At 37.2% G+C, this 20,836-nt stretch overlaps 2 pseudogenes; both read right to left on the bottom strand.

Moving 5' to 3' along the window:
* Positions 1-348: 348 nt before the first annotated feature.
* LOC124229051 (olfactory receptor 5A2-like) lies at positions 349-5,036 on the bottom strand (annotated as a pseudogene).
* Positions 5,037-17,698: 12,662 nt separating this feature from the next.
* On the bottom strand, positions 17,699-18,759 carry LOC124229050 (olfactory receptor 5AN1-like; annotated as a pseudogene).
* Between the last annotated feature and the right edge of the window lie 2,077 nt (positions 18,760-20,836).

Genomic DNA, 20,836 nt, shown 5'->3' with positions numbered 1-20,836 from the left:
GAAGAATCATCTGTGTGGCTTCCAAGATTCTTGTCATTTCCCTACGTATAACATCCACCAGAACCTCTGTTCTCAAAACGTAGAGTTTTATCTACCTGAGTGTAATCATAGACACAGGGTTTTTAAACTAAATTCAATGGTGATGACACTGTTTTAGACAGATAACTTGGTTGTGGCAGCTAAACATTACGACACCAGGAATCAAGGACGCAGGTTTTAACCCCTTCTCTCTACCTAGCTATCTTATGACCTAAAAAAGGCCACTTGCATCTTCTTACCCTGTCTTTCTTAAGAGGAAATAACAGCTGCACAAATATTATTCCTAGTGAGGTAAATATGTTAGCCACTTTAACACTCTCTGAGGGCCTCTTTGACCTCCTTGTTCCTCAGATTATTGATAAGAAGATTTAACATGGGGATAAAGATAACACAGAACACTGACAGCACCTTGTCCTTCTTGTTGGAGTGGCTAGAGTTTGGAAGTAGATATACAGAGAGGCTTGTGTCTTAGAATAGTCTCATAACTGCCAGGTGGGAGGCATGGGTATTGAAGGTCATGGCATTACCTTTGACAGAAGATATTTTCAGGATGGAAGCTACTATAAAAACCTACAATAAGATGATAACTAGGAAATAAAAACCTAACAAAAACACATATCAGAAAAAGAATCAAGTGGCCGAGGAAGGAATTGGAACAAGACAAGGTAATAATCTGGGCTGTGTCACAGAAGAAATCTAGAATGATAGTGGACCCACAGTATTAGAGAAGAAAGCAAGTGACTGTTTGAAGTAAACTATCAAGGAAACCACTCCCATAGGCCCCAGCAACCATCTTCTGACAGAAGTAAGGAGCGATGATGGCTGAGTACTGCAGAGGCCTACTTATAGCAACATATCTGTCATAGCTCATCATGGTTAAGGAGAAGGACTCAGTGAGACATATCCAGCACCCAGTAAAATACTGGGTGGCACAAACAATGAAGGAAATCATTTTTTCACCCTTTAAGACATCTCAAAGCATCCTTGGTTTGGTGGAAGAAGAATAGCAGATGTCTATAAATGACAGGAAACCGAGAATAAAGTATATAGATGTGCGCAGGTGGGAGTCCATCCTGATCAGGATGATGAGACCCAGGTTCCAGAGGAGGGTCACAAGGTAGATCCCCAAGAAGACTGGAAAGAGGGTAATCAATGTTTCTCATGTACAATCAGCAACCTTAACTGAAAAAATCCTCTATGATTAATATTGCCATTCTCTTTGGGAACAGAATGAGCAATAGGCATCATTAGTACATTATCCCCTAAAGTATCTTAATTTCCTGTTTTCCCATTCCAGAGTTTACACATATATGAGAATTGGAAATAGACTACATTAGGAAAATAGTGCCATTTCTCAATATGGTGAAAAAGAATGATTCTTCTAAGGTTTGGCTCTGATATAAATTCAGTGCTTGAGGAAGTCCCCAAATCATGCTGGACCTCATATGCAAGATGAGATTGGTGAAGTAGGTACTCTTTGAAATCTCCTTGGGAACTAATATTCCATTAATCTCTAATGAGGGAAGGTGGACAATTCTGTAACTCTCTACTTTCATAAACCCTGGATAAATATAGGAGCAATGTAATGGGATCATGGGAAGAGTTACACACCCAGAGCAGCTTGGAAATGGATATGACTTACCCAAGTTAACGACACTAGGAAGGCTCCTGAGAAGTTAGAAAAGACAGGGTTGTAATAACCATTATGCTCTCTTTGTTAAAAGGGCAGATTCTTTTTTTTTTGAGGAAGATTAGCCCTGAGCTAACTACTGCCAATCCTCCTCTTTTTGCTGAAGAAAACTGGCCCTGAGCTAACACCCATGCCCATCTTCCTCTATACATGGGACGCCTACCACAGCATGGCTTTTGCCAAGTGGTGCCATGTCTGCACCCGGGATCCAAACTGGCCAACCCTGGGCTGCCGAAGTGGAATGTGGGCACTTAACTGCTGCGCTACTGGTCCAGCCCTGCAAAATGTATTTAATGAAATAATCCTGAGAACTTCCAAAACCTGAGGAGATATTTAAACATCCAACTTCATAAAGCTAACAGATCATCCTATTATATCATGCCAAAGCACCTTCTCCATACACTTTATATTAAAAATGTCAAAAACAAAGAAAATGAGAATACTAGAAATAATCCAGGTCAAAAGATTATATCCTACAAATGAATCCCCTTTAAGCTTTCAGCAATTTTCTCAGCAGACATTCTACAAGCCAGGAGAGAGTGAATGACATGTTCATTGTTGAAGGATAAAATGGCCAGTCAAGAATACTCTCTCTCACAAAGTTGTACTTCAAATATGAAAGAGAAATAAAGACTTTCCTAGAAACACAAAAGCTGAGGTTGTTCATCACCACAAGACCTGCCTGGCAGGAAATACTAAAAGGAGTTGTTTAAGCTGAAAGAAAAAGACACTAATCAGGGACATGAAAACATACGAAAGTATAGAAAAGAGTGATAAAGGTAAATATACAGTTACATATAACAACCCCTAATTCTGTAACAGCATGGTGTGTTAATCACTTCACTATAGTATAAAAGTGAAAAGTGAAAAGTATTAAAAATAATTATAGCTACTATAATTTGTTCAAGAATATACAATATAAAGGTAAAAAATTACATAAAAATATAAAAGATGAGAGTAAAACAGTACAGTTTTTTTAATGAGGAAGATTCACCCTGAACTAACATCTGTTGCCAATCTTCCTCTTTTGTTGTTTGAGGAAGATTAGCCCTAAGGTAATATCTATGCCAATATTCCTACATTTCTGCCCGACATTCAGGGCACTGAGGCAGAGCATGATGAACTTAACCACTATACCAGGATGCTGGCCCCAAAAGGGGACAGTTTTTGTAGACAATTGAAGTTAAGCTGGTATCAGCATAAAATGGACTGTTTTCTCTATGAGATGTTTATGCAAACCTCATGGTAACCACAAAGCAAAAATTGAGAGTAGATTCAAAAAGTGGAAGAAAGAGGAAAAAGAGCATACCACCTCAAAAAATCACCATTGTACAAATGTAGGCAGAAACAGATGAAAAAAAGAAAGAAGGGAATTAAAAGACAACCAGAAAGCAGTGAATAAGATGGCATTAGAAAGTTCTCGTGAATGAGTAATCACTGTAAATGTAAATGGATTGAATTCAGCAACAAAAGGCAGAGGACTGGGGATGCATAGAAAAACAAGACCCAACTATATGCCACCTACAAGAGAATCACTATAGCTTTAGGGCACACATAAGTTCAAAGTAAAGGAATGGAAAAGATATTCCATGCAAGTAGAAACAAGAACAAAGCAGACATTTTATATCAGACAAAATAGACATTAAGCAAAATATGGAAATAGGAGACAAAGAAGTTCATTATATAGTGATAATGGGGTCAATTCATAAGAAGATAAAATAAGTGTAAATATAAAAACACCAAAAATCAGAGCACATAAATATATTAAGCAAATACTCACAGATCTGAAGGGAGAAATAGGTAACAATACAATAACCATAAGGACTTTAATAGTCCACTTTCAGCAATGGATACATCATCCAGACAGAAAATTAACAAGGAAATGTTGGACTTGAAACATACATTAGACCAAATGGACCTAACAGACATTTATGGAACACTGCCTTCAATAGCAGTAGAATGCACATTCTCCTCAAGAGTAAACAAAAATATCCAGGATAGATTATACAACAGGACACAGAAGATTCTTACAAAATTTAAGATCAAAATAATACAAAGTACCTGTTTTGACAAAATAGGTGAAACTAGAAATCCACAAGAGGAAAGCTGGAAAACCTAAAAATATGTGGAAACTAAACAACACACTCCTGAACAACAAATGAGTCAAATCAGAAATCAAAGGGAAAAGAACAAATTAAGCTCAAAATGAGTAGAAGGAAGGAAATAACAAAGATCAGAGCAGAAATAAATGAAATGGAGAGCAGAAAAACAATAGAAAAAAATCGACAAAGAGCTGGGTTTTTTGAAAAGATAAACAAAACTGACAAACCTTCAGCTAGACTAAGAATAAAAGTTAGAAGACTCAACTAAATGAAACCAGAAATGAAAGAGGAGACATCACAAGTGATAGTACAGAAATATATAAGATCATAAGAGACTATTATGAGGGATAATATGCCAACAAATTGAATAATCTAGGAGAAATGAATGATTTACTCCAAATATACGTCCTATTAAGACTGAATCAGGGGCAGATGTCATCAAGATGGCGGCATAGGCAGACTCTGAACTCATCTCCTCCCATGAACAGAACCAGGTTACATTCATTTTTGGAAAAATTACCCTGGATAGAAAACTGAAAACTGGATAAAAAGAACCCTCACAACAAGGGACAGTCCTGACTAAGGCAGAAGGGGCAGAAATTCCTGCTGGAGAGGAAAAAAGCCACCTTCAGAAGCAGCAGAGTTTCTCATCCAGCCAGGCAGAAGCCACCCTAAGGTAGGCAGCCCTCCCTGGAAGAGTGATGTCTGGAGCGGGGGCCTGATACTGCTATAAGCATCCTTCAGACTCAGCACAACTGAGATGAGGGTCTTACTATCTGGCTTTGCCGGATATTAACTGCCGCAGGGAATACCCCCAGAAAAGCTATTGGATGAAAGCTGAAAAGACCCAGGTCTTAAAGGGCCCATGCACAAACTCACTCTTCTCAGCAACCTAAAACCACCAGAGAGAAGGGTGACAGACCTTTGGTGAAAAGAGACTCACCTGGTGGGCTCTGGAGGCATCTCAGTGAGAGGAGAAATCTCTCCAGATACTGAGACATTAGTGGTGGCCATTGTTGTCACCTATAAGTATCAGAGATACTTAAGAGTTAAATTATCTAAGGCCATGATCCATGATATTCTTTGGGTCAGTGATACTTTTGAAATCTCTTGTAAACTTTGGGATCTCTTCCCAGCAAAATGCAACCACTTTCCACCTTCACGAATGGCTTATTGGATTCTTAATCACCCGCAATTCTATTCATGGTTCCTAGATTCAAGATTTATCCTACAAAATAGAGTGACTTGAACTCATGTAAGTGTTAAGACGCTTAGGCAATGGACATGGGGATTATGAAACTGAGGCTGCATTTCTGGAAGTTCTCTCTCTTTTTCTCATTGGGGCCAGTCCAAGGAAGACAATCACTAAGTCTTTAAGACAAAGGGTAAATAACCAAAGCAATATTTTTGCATCAGGCATTGTGTCTCCTCTTCTAGATGCAATAGCTGTCATCTCTTCAAATGGTTGTTACAACATCTCCCAACACAAACACTTTTTTATTCAGATGAACTCAAACTAAAAAAAATATCCTTGGAAGCCATGAAAGTAGAAAATAAGTGTGAAAATTAACCTGGGAATTGTGTATGGGTAAAACTAAAAGTCTTAGAAATTTCTCTGGAGAAAGGCTGTGACATTAATGGAATAATCCCTGTCTATGAACTACAAAAGATTTGTCACCATTAGCCATGGAGAATATCTTCCTTCTCCCCAGCCATTTCCCAGCCTCCTAGTTTCAAAAATATGTGAAAGAGAAAATCCCCATAGAAGCGTAAGGATATAGCCTGAGAAGGAATGTCGAAGGGTTCATTTCCCAAAATCAGATCAGTCATTGCTTCATAGTGCACTCTTTTGAGAATAACTCTGAAGGAATGAAGAGATGAATTAGAAAAGAATATTAAGCTGTTTGCCATCAACATGGAAGGAGAACTAGTCACAGACAGACTACGTATTTATCATCCCACACTTTGATGTGGTTCTGTCCACAATGAGACTGAATGGAGGGAGAATTTTGTGAGAACAGAGCAGGAAATTCCATTCTTTATCATCACTGCCATCATCATTATAATAAACAATCATGGCAACGAAAAGATTTATTGAGTAGCTACAATATATACTGAATTCTACTCATGGAAATATTCCCAGGTTTCTTTAACGTCTATTTGTTTGGTATGGTAACCTCAAGCATGCTGTGATGTCTGCTAAACACAGAGAGTACTCTAAAAATTGCCTCTATATGTCTATTATATGCCCATGGAATTCCAGTTAGATGTATGTTGAATCTTCAAGCTCTACCCTCTACATCACTGAAACATCCATTATTTGTGTTTATCTACTTTGTTTTGTTTAATTTTTCAGATCCTTCTTGCAGTAAATCAGAAGTTGTGCTAATTGGGTGTTTAACCCACACATTGAATTTCAAATTTCAATCATAATATTTTGTTTTTTTTCTAATATTCTTTTTGTTCTTTTCCCAAATATTCAGTTTTGATAGTCTCAATGTTTTTCATAATTTCTATAGTATCTTTTACTTAAACATATTCAACATGCTTGTTGAAATTATTGTTATTTAATGATGTAAATGCATAGTTTTGCAAGTCTGACTCTCTAATTTAATGTTATTGCTTACTCTTACTCAAGGTGCCCTGTTTGTGTGTTTAGTGATTATTTTTATCTTAAGTTCATGTTTCTTTAAAAGTTATCTATGGGAACCACTGACACTTGAGTTTAAAATTTGTTTCTTCAGTAACGATTTATATTATATTGTGAGATGCCTTGGGGGCGGAACCAGCCCACAATCCCTTTAAACAAAAATTTTGATTTTCTTTTAGTGTCAAAATAGTGAAAATATTTAGGCTGCATATTTACAGATGCAGATATATAAAAATAAAAACTACCAGAGGAATGAATTACATCAGTGTCATTGTGATGAAAGACAGTCCTCCTTTTTGTCCCCCTTTTGTAACAATGAATTGAACATCCATCCATGAAGAAAAGAGCTTTTGTGCTATCTAGCATGATATGCCAAGGGATGTGGAAGGAATCTCACCCCACCTGTGCATCCAATAATAGGCAGACAGACCCTAGCATGGGCTACAGAGCCAGCAGGAGACAGAAAAATAGCCCCAACCCGTCTTGGTCAGAGTCCTGTAAAGCATGGAGAGGGCTGACTTGGGCAGACACCCATGAAGGAGAGAGACTTTGTGGAAGTCCAGTCTTCCTGAGAAGGTATTCCAGTGTACTGCTGGAGTAGAAAAATAGGTGTGAGATTGGTCACAGTGGAGACAGTGAAAGGAGCTTTCCTAGCACCAACCACTTCAAGGTACACTGCAGAAGCTGAAGCATTTAGCAGTGGCAAACTCTTCTGGTGAGGAAAAAGATCAGTGAGTTAGTACCCACCTACCCCAGGGGTGCTGGAGGCAGCTAGAAAATCCATTTCTCTCTAGAAGTACAGAGATTACTGTGGTGAGTAGACCACGACCAGAAAAAGAAGGGAGATCAGGAAAGAGGCAGTTGAGAATATTAAAGGGGCACACAGGCTCAGGATTTCAGGAGGAAGTCCATCCATGAGCATTGAGGAGTAGCTCACCAGAGAATCTCCCCACCAGGTCCACCAGAGCCCTCAACCTCCCAGTGCTAAACAAACACCTCTTACCCCTCTGCAACTGGCTCCTTATGCACATTCCTGAGTGTAGCAATAAGAGCAAATCTGGTAAACTGAGTCTCAGAAAAACAGACCTGGTCTGTGGACAAGGCAGAAACACAAATGTGAGCTCTAGTGCCACCTTCTGTAAAATGGAAACACAGGGTTCCAGGAGCCAGCATGGTGAGTGACATAAACCAGAGGAGACACAATAGCTTAAGAAGGCGCAGCAAAGGAAACCATCAACAAAATGAAAAGACAACCTAACAACTGGGAGAAGATATTTGCAAACCATATATCTGATAAGGGGTTAATATCCAAAGTATACAAAGAACTCATACAGCTCAACTGCAAAAAGACCAACAGCTCAATTAAAAAACAGGCAAAAGATCTGAACAGAGATTTCTCAAAAGAAGATATACGGATGGCCAACAGGCATATGAAAAGATGCTCAACATCATTAGCTATCAGGGAAATGCAAATCAAAACTACAATGAGGTGTCACCTCACTCCAGTCAGAATGGCTATAACTAACAAGACAGGAAACAACAAATGTTGGAGAGGGTGTGGAGAGAAGGGAACCCTAGTACGCTGCTGGTGGGAGCACAAACTTGTGCAACCACTATGGAGAGCAGTATGGAGTTTCCTCAGAAAATTAAGAATAGATCTACCATATGATCTAGCTGTCCCACTGCTGGGTATTTATCCGAAGAACTTGAAAACACAAAGGCATAAAGATACCTTCGCCCCTATGTTCACTGCAGCATTACTCACAATAGCCAAGACTTGGAAGCAACTTATGTGCCCATCAAGGGACGAATGGATAAAGAAGATGTGGTATTTATACACAATGGAATACTACTCAGCCATAAGAAATGATGAAATACGGCCATTTGTGACAACACGGATGGGACTTGAGGGGATTATGCTGAGTGAAATTAGTCAGAGGGAGAGAGTCAAATAACATATGATCTCACTCATAAGTAGAAGATAAGAACAACGACAAACAAACACATAGAAGTGGAGACAGGAGTGGTGGTTACCAGAGATGAAAAGGGGGAACGCAAAAGGGGTGATGAGGCTCACATGTGAGGGGATGGACTATAATTAGCTTTTGGGTGGTGAACATGATGTAATCTACGCAGAATTTGAAATATATTATGATGTACATCTGAAAGCTATATAATGTTATAATCCAATGTTACTGCAATTAAAAAAATAGATATGAAAAATTTTAGATACTTAATTTAAAAAGTAGACAGTACTTTCTTTAAAAAAGCCATGTTGAAAAGTGTATTAAAAAAATCACTATTTATCTGAAAAAAATAAAAGAATTCAGCCACAAGAGGGAGCAAGCAGAGTGGAGCATGTGTACCCATACAAAGGCAGAGAAAACTCCAGACCCCTTACTTAAACTACTCATGAAACTTAACTCGAAGTGAATTAAAGATTTAAACATAGACATAAAACCATAAAACTCTTAGAATGAAACCTAGAGGAAAAACTTGTTGACATTGACCTTGGCAATGAGTTTTTGGATATGACATCAAAAGCACAAGTAACATCAGCAAAAATCAACAAGCGGGACTACACCAAACTAAAATGCTTCTACACAGCAAAAGAAACAATCAAAAAAAATTAAAGGCAACCTACAGAATGGGAGAAAATATTTGCCATCCATACATAGGATAAGGGTTTATAATCCCATGTATTTAAAGAACTCACACAACTCAGTAACAAATATCAAAAATTTGATGTAAAGAAATGGGCAGTAGAACTAACTAGACATTTTTCCAAAGAAGACATTCAATGTCCAAAAGGAACACAAAAATATACTCAATATCACTAATCATTAGGGGAATGCAAATCAAAATCACAATGAGATATCTTCTCACACCTGTTAGAATGGCTATCATCAAGAAGACAAGAGAGAACAAGTTTGGCAAGGATATGGAGATAAAGGATCCCTCATTCACTATCAGGGGATTACAAATTACTTCAGCCACTATGGAAAAAAGTAAGAAGTTTCCTCAAAAAAATAACAATAGAATAACAATATTGTCCAGCAATTCCACTTCTGGCTATTTGTCCAAATGAAATGAAAAAAGGATATCAAAAAGATATTGCACTCCTATGTTTCTTGCAACATTATTCACAATGGCCAAGATATGGAAACAGCCAAAATATCTGTCAATGAATGAATGGGTAAAGACGATGTTATACACACATACACACACGGTGGAATATCAGTGAGTCACAAGAAAGAAGAAAATCCTGCCATTTGCAGCAACATGGATGGATCTTGAGGGCATTACATTAAGTGAGATAAGTCAGATAGAGTAAGACAAGGCTGTATAATATCACTTATATGCGGGTTCTAAAACAGTCAAGTTCATAAAAACAGCAAACAAACTGGGGCTTATCAGAGACTGGGGATGCAGGAATTGGAGATATTTTGTTTAACGGTACACACTTGCAACTCCCAGATAAATCCTACAGATCTAATGCCAAGCATAGTGATTATAGACTACAATACTCTGTTATAAACTTCAATATTCATAAGAATAGATCTATTTCCATTATTGAGGTAACATTGGTTTATAAGATTATATAAATTGCAAATGTACATCACTATATTTCAAAATCTGTACAGGCTGGATCTTAATTGTTCCAACCACAAAAAAAGAAATCTACCTATGTGACATGACAGAAGTGTTAGCTAATGCTAGCATGGTAAGTATGTTGCAATATGTAAAAGTTTCAAATCAACACGCTGACTCTCTTAAACTTACACACTGTGATATGTGAATTTTATCTCAATAAAAATAAATTTTACAAAAAGAATTATCAGGGAAGTCTTTTTTACTTTTTTTTTAAGAGTGGCAGCTGAGGTAACAGCTGTTGCCAATCTTCTTTTTTTTTTTTCTTCTCCCAAAGACCCCCAGAATATAGTTTTATATTCTAGTTGTGAGTGCCTCTGGTTGTGTTGTGTGGGATGCTGCCCCAGCATGGCCTGACGAGTAGTGCCATGTCCGCGCCTGTGATCTGAACCTGCAAAACCCCGGGTCGTCAGAAGTGCAGTGCACAAACTTCACCACTCAGCCACAGGGTCAGCCCCAAGGCTTTTTTACTTTTTGTCTTTCTTTCACAATAAAGCTGAGAGAGGTGTGCATATCACTATCTCATTTTGAATGTAGGTTTTTCCTAGTTTGACAACTGAGAATGTTACCCTTTGAGAGTCCATGTTTTCAGCGGCAGTGGGGGAATGAGGTGTCTCTAAGCGAAGCTCACACATTGTCTTTTTCTCCTACCCTTCATACATTGGCTTATCAAAACCCAGGACTGAGCATACCAGAGATTAATAGATACTCATGGGAAAATAATGGCCCCATCTTACTGCCCTCTGAAGTTTGTGCTTTTTCTTGTCATTTGAGTACGTTGATAAATTTATTTGCTTTCTCACTGGCTTCTGCATGAAAAAGCATATTTTATCTACTGTTAGTAATTTCTTTGAACATATGATCCACCATATTACCAGAAACACTTTTACAAAGAATACTTCTATGAAGTTTTGGTTACTCTAGCTTATCACTGGCCATTTGTTTTTCTAAAACCCCAAGCTACTTGATTTGCTTTTTTTTTTTTTTTGGCTTCTAAAGTGATTGCATTTGCCTGAAAATTAAGGTGTGGTATTAGTTAGCTAATATTTATTGAGTGTGTACTATGTTCCAAGAGCTATTCTGAATACTTTCATGTTTTATCATATTTTAATTTTCAACAACTTTATGAGGTATGTGTTCTTACTAGTCCCATTTTTCAGATGAAGAGACTGTGGGTTAGAGTAGTAAATAGCTGAAGGTCACACAACTCACAAAGAGCAGAACTGGGATTCAAACCCAGGCAATATAGCTCCAAAGCCACATCTTAAATATCTGCACTGAACTGCACATCAACATGTGTTCATTGCTGCATTAATCTTATTTCTAAACACTGTAAAGCACTATCTTTGTGTTTTGGATGATGTAAATCATCCAATAAGGAGCCTACAGCCCAGGAAGACAGGTGATAAATGGACCCATAGAGACATAATGTAAAACAAGAGATGATGTGTGGCATGAGAAAGATGGAGATAAATTCTTGTGGGTGATCACCAGCTGGATGTGGTAAGAAGTCAGAGACCAGGGAAGGCCCATACATATTCTTTGACATACCTCTCTTCTTTAAGATATTTCATCAATAATCCTTCCTAATATTTACACAGTTGACTTTGGAAAAATTCAACATATTTATAGGACAGGAAACAAAATATGCAGAGCTTTATTTATCAGGAGATATGGACAGGGTCAGTCTCAGAAGACCAAGTATTACAGTTTTTCTTGACGGGTGGTCCTCCAATTCCTCAAGACCCAAAATGTTCATCAAAGGTGCATTGAAATCACTCAATTTGGGAGTCTTCTGTAGACTGCTCAAATGTGACTTTTATATGGAACAAACCAAGTAGCATAGGCCCCTCAAAAATTACCCACAACTTTTCCTTTGGGTCTGTGTTTTCTCCTTTTAAACATTAATCAAAGGTGTCAGAGGTTTTCCAGCTCCCCATTTTGTACCAAAGTATATTGACACAGCCTACATATTTAGATCTCCCTCTCCAGAATGCTTTTCAGGCTAAATGAGTTGCGATGGAAGAGGGACTCATAAAACTTAGACTTCAAGGACAATGATATTGAGCTATTTGTAAAACTATGAAATTTTTCCTGGGTCCCAGGCCCTCACATTCCTCAGAGCAGAGCCCCTAATGACTCACCTAAGAGTTCTGTAAAGCTTTACTCTCCTCTGTTCTAACTCTTTCTTCTTTGTGGTTTACCCAAGTATTCAGAAATAGCCAAAAAATATTTCAGCTTCCAGCTTCTGAGAGTATCCCACTCTATCAGAATTCTGAGATGAGTTCATGATTTTTATTAGTAATGTTTTGCTCACTCAGCCTCCCTCAGAAATGATCTAGCTGTGGGAGAAGAGGACCTTGAAAGCTTATGAGGCTTCTTTCACATCTAAGAGAGGACTTTGGAGCACAGATCCCAACAATGAAGGAGCAATTAAAATCATGCAAGTTGTAAATAACCTCCCTCCTGGGTGATAGAGGGGAGACCAACTCTCTTAATTGGTCCCTTGTTTATTTTCCAAGTTCTTCCTTCGGCATGCTCATCTTTTGAGACATTTTTATGTCAAGGAAAGCTCCATTCACCCTGGAAGGATAATGGGGATAATTTAAAAAACACTTCCAACCTTGTTCTCTGTAAAATAAATTATGTCTTCAAAGCATATGGACAATCATCAGAAACCTCTATCTGGGAAAGACACCAAGAAGTGGTGAATCTCCAACAATGCTGAGTCAGACCCTGCAATAGAGGGAATCTCAGCTCTCTACCTTCTTATTTTGGACCAGTTTTTTGTTTTCTTTTACTTTTGTTTTGTTTTGGTTTTTTACCTTTAGATGGGACCCAAGCATGGGTCACATTCAGGAAGACCTTCCAGAAGTTTGGAGTAGGGAAGAAGAAACAGAAATTGATCTCTTCTTCTCTTCCATGGCTCCATCTTCTTATTTTAAATGGAGAAATAAGTAGAAGAGAGAAAATGAGAGGAGACAACAATTGTATGAAGAATGGTAGAGACAAGGAGGAAAAGAGGAAGAACTGGGCAAAGAGCATAAGGAACTTTGAAAAGAGAAATAACATTCAGTCTTCCCAAAACATGCACCAAAAAGGAACTCTTGCATCTCCCTCCACCCTACTTTGCTATCACCTCTCACCAAATGTACAAGAAGCAATTCTTTATTTGGGGTGTTTTTTAAAAAATTTATTTTATTGGGGTCTCATTGGTTGATAACATCATATAAATTTCATTTGTACATCACTGTATTTTGATTTCTGTATAGACTACATTTTCTTCCCCACCAGAAGGCTAGCTCACCATATTTATGTGCCCCTTTACCCCTTTCTCTCTTCCACTCTGTTAACCACCTATCTGTTCTCCATATCTATGTGTTTGTTTGGTTATCTTCCACATATGAGTGAAGTCATACAGAAATTGCCTTTCTATGTCTGACTTATTTCACTTAGCATAATACCCTCAAGATCTACCCATGTTGTCAGACATGGCACAATATCATCTTTTTATGACTGAGTAGTATTCCATTATTTATATATCTCTATGTGTGTGTATATATATATATATATATATATATATATATATATATATGTACACACACACCACATCTTCTTTATACATTCATTCACTGAGAGAAGCAATTCTTGTTTTGCACCCAAGACACTAAACCCTTGTCCTCTGGTCCTCAAGGTCTGAGTTTTCCTTCTCCATATGCTACATGGAAAGAATAACTTAGAGGAGATAGAAGAGGCCATGCTATGGAGAATGTCAAGCAGTCAGTGACAATATGTTAGAAAATAAGGTCTGTTCATGCCTCTAATATGTCTTTAGTATCTTGTCAAATCCCCATCCAACCTTCCTTTTTAAATTTTTCACTTAGCTGTATGTAACAGCTAATAGAAAATATTTTTGTAATAATATTTAGCTTTTTACTTAATATTTCCTTCCTCCTATCTCTGACCATTCCTCTCTTTCAGTCAGGCAAGTTGTTATGTTCTCAAGCCTCAGAGAAAGGATGTGACAGCAAAAAGAATTTGAAACAGAGATCATGTGCCCAAAAACATGAGTGAGTCTCCAGAATGGCTTTGAGATACCACAACTATCAAATAAGTTTAGACACACCAAGAACAGAAGAGCCATACCAAAAGATGGTTAGGGCCTGTTTTGGCAGACAGAAACTTCAGAAAATGTTTTCATGGAGGTCCAGGGAGACAGCCACTGGGCACTTAGGGCTTGAGCTCTACAGAATTTCCTGTGCCAGAGTATAGGATGGGAATAACAGAACAATTCCCATTCGACTAAGACCGTTCATGAGTAGCAGAGTCACCAGACCTAACAGTCTTTAGGATGCGGATAAATGGAATTCAGCAGTAACCCAATTATGATTTGACATCTTGGGATCTGTTGAGGCAATAGATATCTCAGGAGATGCTGCTGTGGAGAGAGATCAAGAGCCCAATAGCTCCTTTGCCCTGACATCATTCAGTCCTCTAGAACTTAGACACAAATGTAGGGAAAAGACAGAAGGACTCACAAATTGACTAAGTTTCTTCCCAGTGAAGAAATAGAGAGTGCAAAGTAGAAATTGTGTTATGGAAAGTTAATGAAAATAGTGTTTCCTGAATACCTGAATTTGTAGATTGATTGTCAAAATCTTGTGCCTGCAGTGTAAGTGTTACTTTCTGGCATGTGTATTTTAATGAGCCAACTGGCTATATCTCACTGTATTTAACTATTCTTTTCATGTAGCATAGAAGTTGTTTCCAAGTTTTCAATGAAAGTTTTTGAATATATTTACTCTGAAGCATTTCTAACAGCTGAGGGTGATAGGCAGCCTTGAAGATCGTCTCCAATGACCCTGGCCTTCTGGTCTTCATGGGCTTGTGCAGAACCCTCCTACATTTAATAGGCCTAACCCATGTAAGAAGTATATTACCCTCCTTCCATCAAACAGCACCAAATTGCCAGCAATGCGAGGCATCCATTTTAGAAGTAGATCCTCCCACCTTGATCTAGCTTCAGAGGACTCCAGCCCTGACCAATGACTTGAGTGCAACCTCATCAGACCTCTTAAGCCAGAACCACACAGCCAAGTTGCACTTGAATTTCTGACCCACAAAAACTATAAAAGGTAATAAATATCTATTTTTGTTTGAAACCACAAAGTTTTGTACCAATTTGTTGTACAAAAATAGGCAAATAATATACAAATAATAGAGAACACATTCAAAAAATCACATTTTTGTTATTCTTGGTATATATTACAAAATGATTTTCAGTAGGAATCTTTCATCTTTTATGACAGAAAAAGTATGAAACTGGTCAAACAATCAAGTGAATCTGTTAGCTCATAGAACAGAAGTAATCAGAGAAAATTTGATCCAGTGGCTGAAACAATATTATAAATGTCCAGTTTTTTCTTTTTTGTTTAATATGCTGTGGAGACTAATTGTTCTATCCTATGGATAATTTCTCTTATGGTAGAAAAATTGTATAAATTCTAGAGATCACAGTCTTACTTCACACCATCTAAAAGAAGAGAGTATCTCTTCTGGTAGCTTCCACAGAAGAGAAAAAGATTTTCTTTCCCAGAAGCCCCAGAAAACATCTTCTTGCATCTTTCTTGCATTAATTTGTTCATATCCCTCACTTCTACCCTAAGCTAGTTGCAATAGCTATTGGATATTTTCTAAGTGTCTTAAACCAATCTGGGTTCAACCCTGAAACCCAGAGTTGGGACGAATCTACTGAAACAATGATGTTTAACAACAGAAAAATCATCCTCTCCATATATATATATATTTCAGTATATTTCTCAGAGAAAGAATGATTATGAATGTTAGAGAGCAAGAAATAAGCCACCACTTTTTGTAATTTAACTATTAATGTAATAAATTATACATAGTTATAAACAGTTCCATACATATATGCAATATACGTGTAACAAATGCTTATAATGGAAATATATTTATAATGGAAATTTTTGTATTTTGTATAAAAGTATATTTATAAAAATTTGAAATCTGTATGATTTCACCTGGAAGTGGAAGATAAAAACCATAACAACCAACAAAATCATAGAAATAGATATTACAGTGGTGATTACCAGAGGTGATGGGATTTGGGGGGAGGGTGAAAAAAGTAAAGGGCACACGTGTATAGTGATAGATGGTAATTAGTCTTTGCGTGGGGAACATGATGTTTTTTACATAGAAATCAAAATATCACGGTGTACACCTAAAATTGATATAATGATGTAAATCAATGTTACCTCAATAAAAAAAAATAGAAGCAAAATAAAAAAGAATCCAATGACTCTTCAAGGATAATATGTAAATGTAATTATATCTTTTTTACATTAGTTTATTCAAGTCTGAGAAATCTGGTAAATCAACAGTCAGTGTTGTTAGGCATCTTGATCTATTTTTTAACTATACCACAAGGACCACAACTTTATGTCTTACTTCAGACAGTGAAAACTGGTCAGAGTTGAGAACCCTGCCTATCCCACTATCTATTATCACTCCTGGCCCTTGAGGTTTCCCAGAAAATACGAGCATTAAAGTCACTCAAACTGTTCTACTCCATCCATTATATCACCCCAAACAATCGCCAATCTCTAGGACTTAAAATGTTGAACACAAACAGTAGGAAGGAATGTAGACAAGTTTTCCATATTTCCTCTTTGTCCCTGCAATACTGAATATTCAGTAACTCTATTATTATAATGAACTCTCACACAAGTCTTCTTACCTAACATGTTCAGATGCTTTAAATATCAGAAATGATTTGGTAGTGTGATCCCATTGTCTATGTTAACCAAGGACAAACTTTCTAGATTGAATGGAGGATAGAAAGAGAGGTTTGCATTTCATAATATCAGAAACTGCTATTGGCTGTGACATGGATTTTTAATATCATTTCCCAGCAGAAATTCCAACTGGACACTAGATGCAAGAAACTAATTCATCAGAATCATAAATAAATGGCACTGAGTGGAACAGATGCTTCATTGATTCCTTTTATCATTTAAATCACCTCATTCCTTAGACCAAAGCTGGTGGAGACTAGGATGTAACTAAAAACTTATTAGATGATTAGCTTTGAAAGAGACCTTAGACAAATGTTAGCTATCTCAGACTGGTCTTCCATGAGGCACAACCAGGGCAACTCTATAGCTTTGTTTCTCTCTAAAGGCACACCCCCTCTCTCTGTTCATTCCCATTCTGTTCAGAAACACAGACCATACATTGGTCACCACCATGTTTAGATAATGCTGCATCAAAATATTTGGGAGACAAAGTTAGTACACCCCCAGGAGCCTCTGTCAATTATCTTGCCTTCAATGCCAGAGGCCTGCAATTGGACAGAGGTCAATCTCAGTAGCAAAAAGAAGCAACGAGTTTTTAAACTTTAATGTTTCACAAATACTTTCAGAAAAAATAATAAATGATGAGGCCACTCCTCATGTAAGATGAAAGTAATGAACCTCCAGGACATAAAGTTATAGTGTTTGTGTGGCATTGAGTCACCTATTGTTCTATTTCCTCATATTATCTGTGTTAAATTAAGCCTTCTTTGCCCAAAGGCAATATGAGTTTTGTTATAGTGCAGTAGTGTGCATACTTTTGTGGATTAAAGTGATTCTGACAAGACAAATTGGTCAGAAATCTTATACTCCGTGACTTCAGGAATACTCTCTCTTCTCTTGCAAACCTCTTCAAGGCGACTTTGATTTCCTTGTTTCTCAGACTATGAATCAAGGATTCAACATGCGAATCACCACAGAGTAGAAGACTGATGCAAATCTATCAAAGCTGGGGGAGCTACTAGAGCTGGAACTCAAATAGAAAAAGATATTTGAGGGCTAGAAGAGGGTCACTGCTGTAAGGTGAGAAGCATAGGTGTTGAAAGTTTTGGACAGTACTGTAGCTGAAGTGTTCTTCATAATGTAGATGACAATATAGCCATAGGATATCATAATAGCTAAGGCATTTATTATCCCAAAGATCATTGCTAATATAGCAGTTATGAGTTGTACAAAGAAAGTGTTAGTGCAAGACAGGACTAACACTTGGGGCATGTCACAGAAGACGTAGTTGGTGACATTAGGCTCACAGAAGTGGAGCTGAAGCATGACACACAATTGGGATATAGAACCAGAGAGTCCATCCATATAGGACCTCAGTACCATCCAAACACAGAGGGTGGGTGAGTAGATGATTGAATAGAAAAGTGGTCTACAAAAGCAGCATATTGGTCATAAGCCATAGCTGTCATGAGACAAGATTCACTTAGTCCCATGGTTGAGAAGGCAGAGTCATGAATAACACAACCCACAAAGGTGATAGTTTGCTGCTCCTGGAAGAAGTTAGAGAGCATCTTGGGAACTGTGGAGGTCACATATAGATATCATTAAGGGCAGAATACTGAAGAAGAAGTACATGGGTGTGTGGAGGTGGGAGTCCATCCTTACTAAGAGGATGAGGCACAGGTATCACATTAGACTCATAACCTAGGTCAACAGGAATACAACAGAGAACGCTACTATGATTTCAGGGAAATCCAAGAATCTCAAGAGGATGAAAGGGTTGATATCTGTAATATTTCCTCCACAAACCATTGACTTGGTGTTTCTAAAATCAGAAAATAGACAATATTCAGGTAAATTGGTGGCTTTACAATTTTCATTCGTGCCATTTTTTTCCCTCCATTCATCAGTGGAAAGGGGGAAATACTTCACTGTGCTGATGGAAAGACCCCAGTTTTTCATATTGAATATCAAAAAGTACCTGCCTTGTGCTACAGGTTCTCAATTATTTCATGAGGTCATGAAAATTAAAAATGATATTTGAAGATTTACTGATAACTATTCCAAAGGGAAGCTATTACAACTAACTATTGACCCCAATTCTTTTCTCAATTTTAGGATATTTTGTGTCTTAGTAAACAGAAAAGTACTGTGATTAAGGGTTCAGACCTTAGAGTTTTCATTCCTAGTGACATCATCAAGACAGCAAAATAAGTTGTTCTTGACTTCAGTCAGCTTTACCAGAACAACTGGTAACTATTCATAGAAAAGATATCGTGGTGAAAATCCTAAATGTGCTTATGAAGCTGAAGCATCCCCATGGACCATGTAAAATGAGAAGGACCACACTAGAACAGTAGAGGAGTAGCAGCACTCTGACCCTATTGCCCTGCCCCCTGCTCACACAGTGCCAAAACAAAAGGACTCCCTTTGTCCTATGGTTTCTTCCAAAAATGAAACAACCTAGAAGAAATAGGTAAATTACTAGAAACATACAACATAAAAAACTGAATCATGAAGAAATAGAAAACCTGAAGAAACCAATAACAAGTAAGGAGATCAAATCAGTAATTGAAGCCTCCCAACAAAGAAAAGCCCAGGACCAGATGGTTGCATGGGAATTCTACCAAATATTTAGAGAAGAATTAACACTAATCCTTCTCAAGCTCTTCCAAAAAGTTCAAGGGGAAGAAGCATTTCCAAACTCATTTTATAAGTCCAGCATTGATACCAAAACCAGATAAGGACACTACAAGAAAAGAAAATTATAGGTCAATATCCCTGATGAATACAGATTTTAAAATTTTCATCAAAATACTAACAAGTAAACTACTCAGCTCATCAGCATATGAAAAGGATCATACACCATGGTCAAGTACGGTTCTTTCCTAGAATGCAAGAATAGTTCAATATACAAAAATTAACAAATGTAATACATCATATTAATAGAATGAAATATAAAAATCATATAATCCTCAATAAATGAACAAAGATCATTTGACAAAATTCAACACCATTCGTGATAAAAACTCTCAATAAATTAGGTATAGAAGGAGCCAACCTCAACATACTAAAGCTCATATATAACAAGCTGATACCCAATAACATACTCAATGGTGAATAGTTGAAAGTTTTTTTGAAAGATCAAGAAGAAGACAAAGGTGACCATTCTCCTCATTCCCATTCAAAATAGTAATAGACCCCAGCCACTGCAATCAAGTCAAAGAAAAATAATATAAGGCATCAAAGTTGTGGAAGAAAAGAATTGAAATTGTGTCTATTTGCAGATGACATGATTTTATTTGTAGAGAACTCTAAAAATGTCACCAAAAAACTGTTAGACCTAATCGATGAAATTAGTAAAGTTTCAGGATACAAAATAAGCATTCTATATACTTACACAAATTCTAGGAAAATGAAATAAAGAAAATCCCATTTACAATAGTATCAAAAACAGTAAAATACTTAGTGGTAGATTTAACCAAGAAGGTGAAAGGTCTCTTCACTGAACACTATAAGACATCAACGAAAGAAATTGAAAAAAAATACAAGTAAATGGAAAGGTATCCCATGTCCACGGACTAGCAGAATTAATATTGGTGAAATGCCCATACTATCAAAAGCCATCATATATCCAATGCAATTTCTATCAAGATTGCAATGATATTTTTCACAGAAATAGAATAAACAATCCTAAAATTTGTATGGAACCACAAAAGAAGTTGAATAGACAAAGCAATCCTGAGAAAGAAGAATAAAGCTGGCCAAGAGATATTACCTTTCCTGATTTCAAACTATATTACAAAACTAGAGTAATCAAAATCATATGATACTGGCATAGAAACTGATACATAGACCAGTGGAACAGAATCAAGAGCCCAGAAATAAA

The sequence above is a fragment of the Equus quagga genome, chromosome 17 (assembly GCF_021613505.1).
Source record: "Equus quagga isolate Etosha38 chromosome 17, UCLA_HA_Equagga_1.0, whole genome shotgun sequence".
Classification (NCBI taxonomy): Eukaryota; Metazoa; Chordata; class Mammalia; order Perissodactyla; family Equidae; genus Equus; species Equus quagga.
Note: the sequence above shows the minus strand (reverse complement) of the source record. Positions and strands in the feature narration are given on the sequence as shown.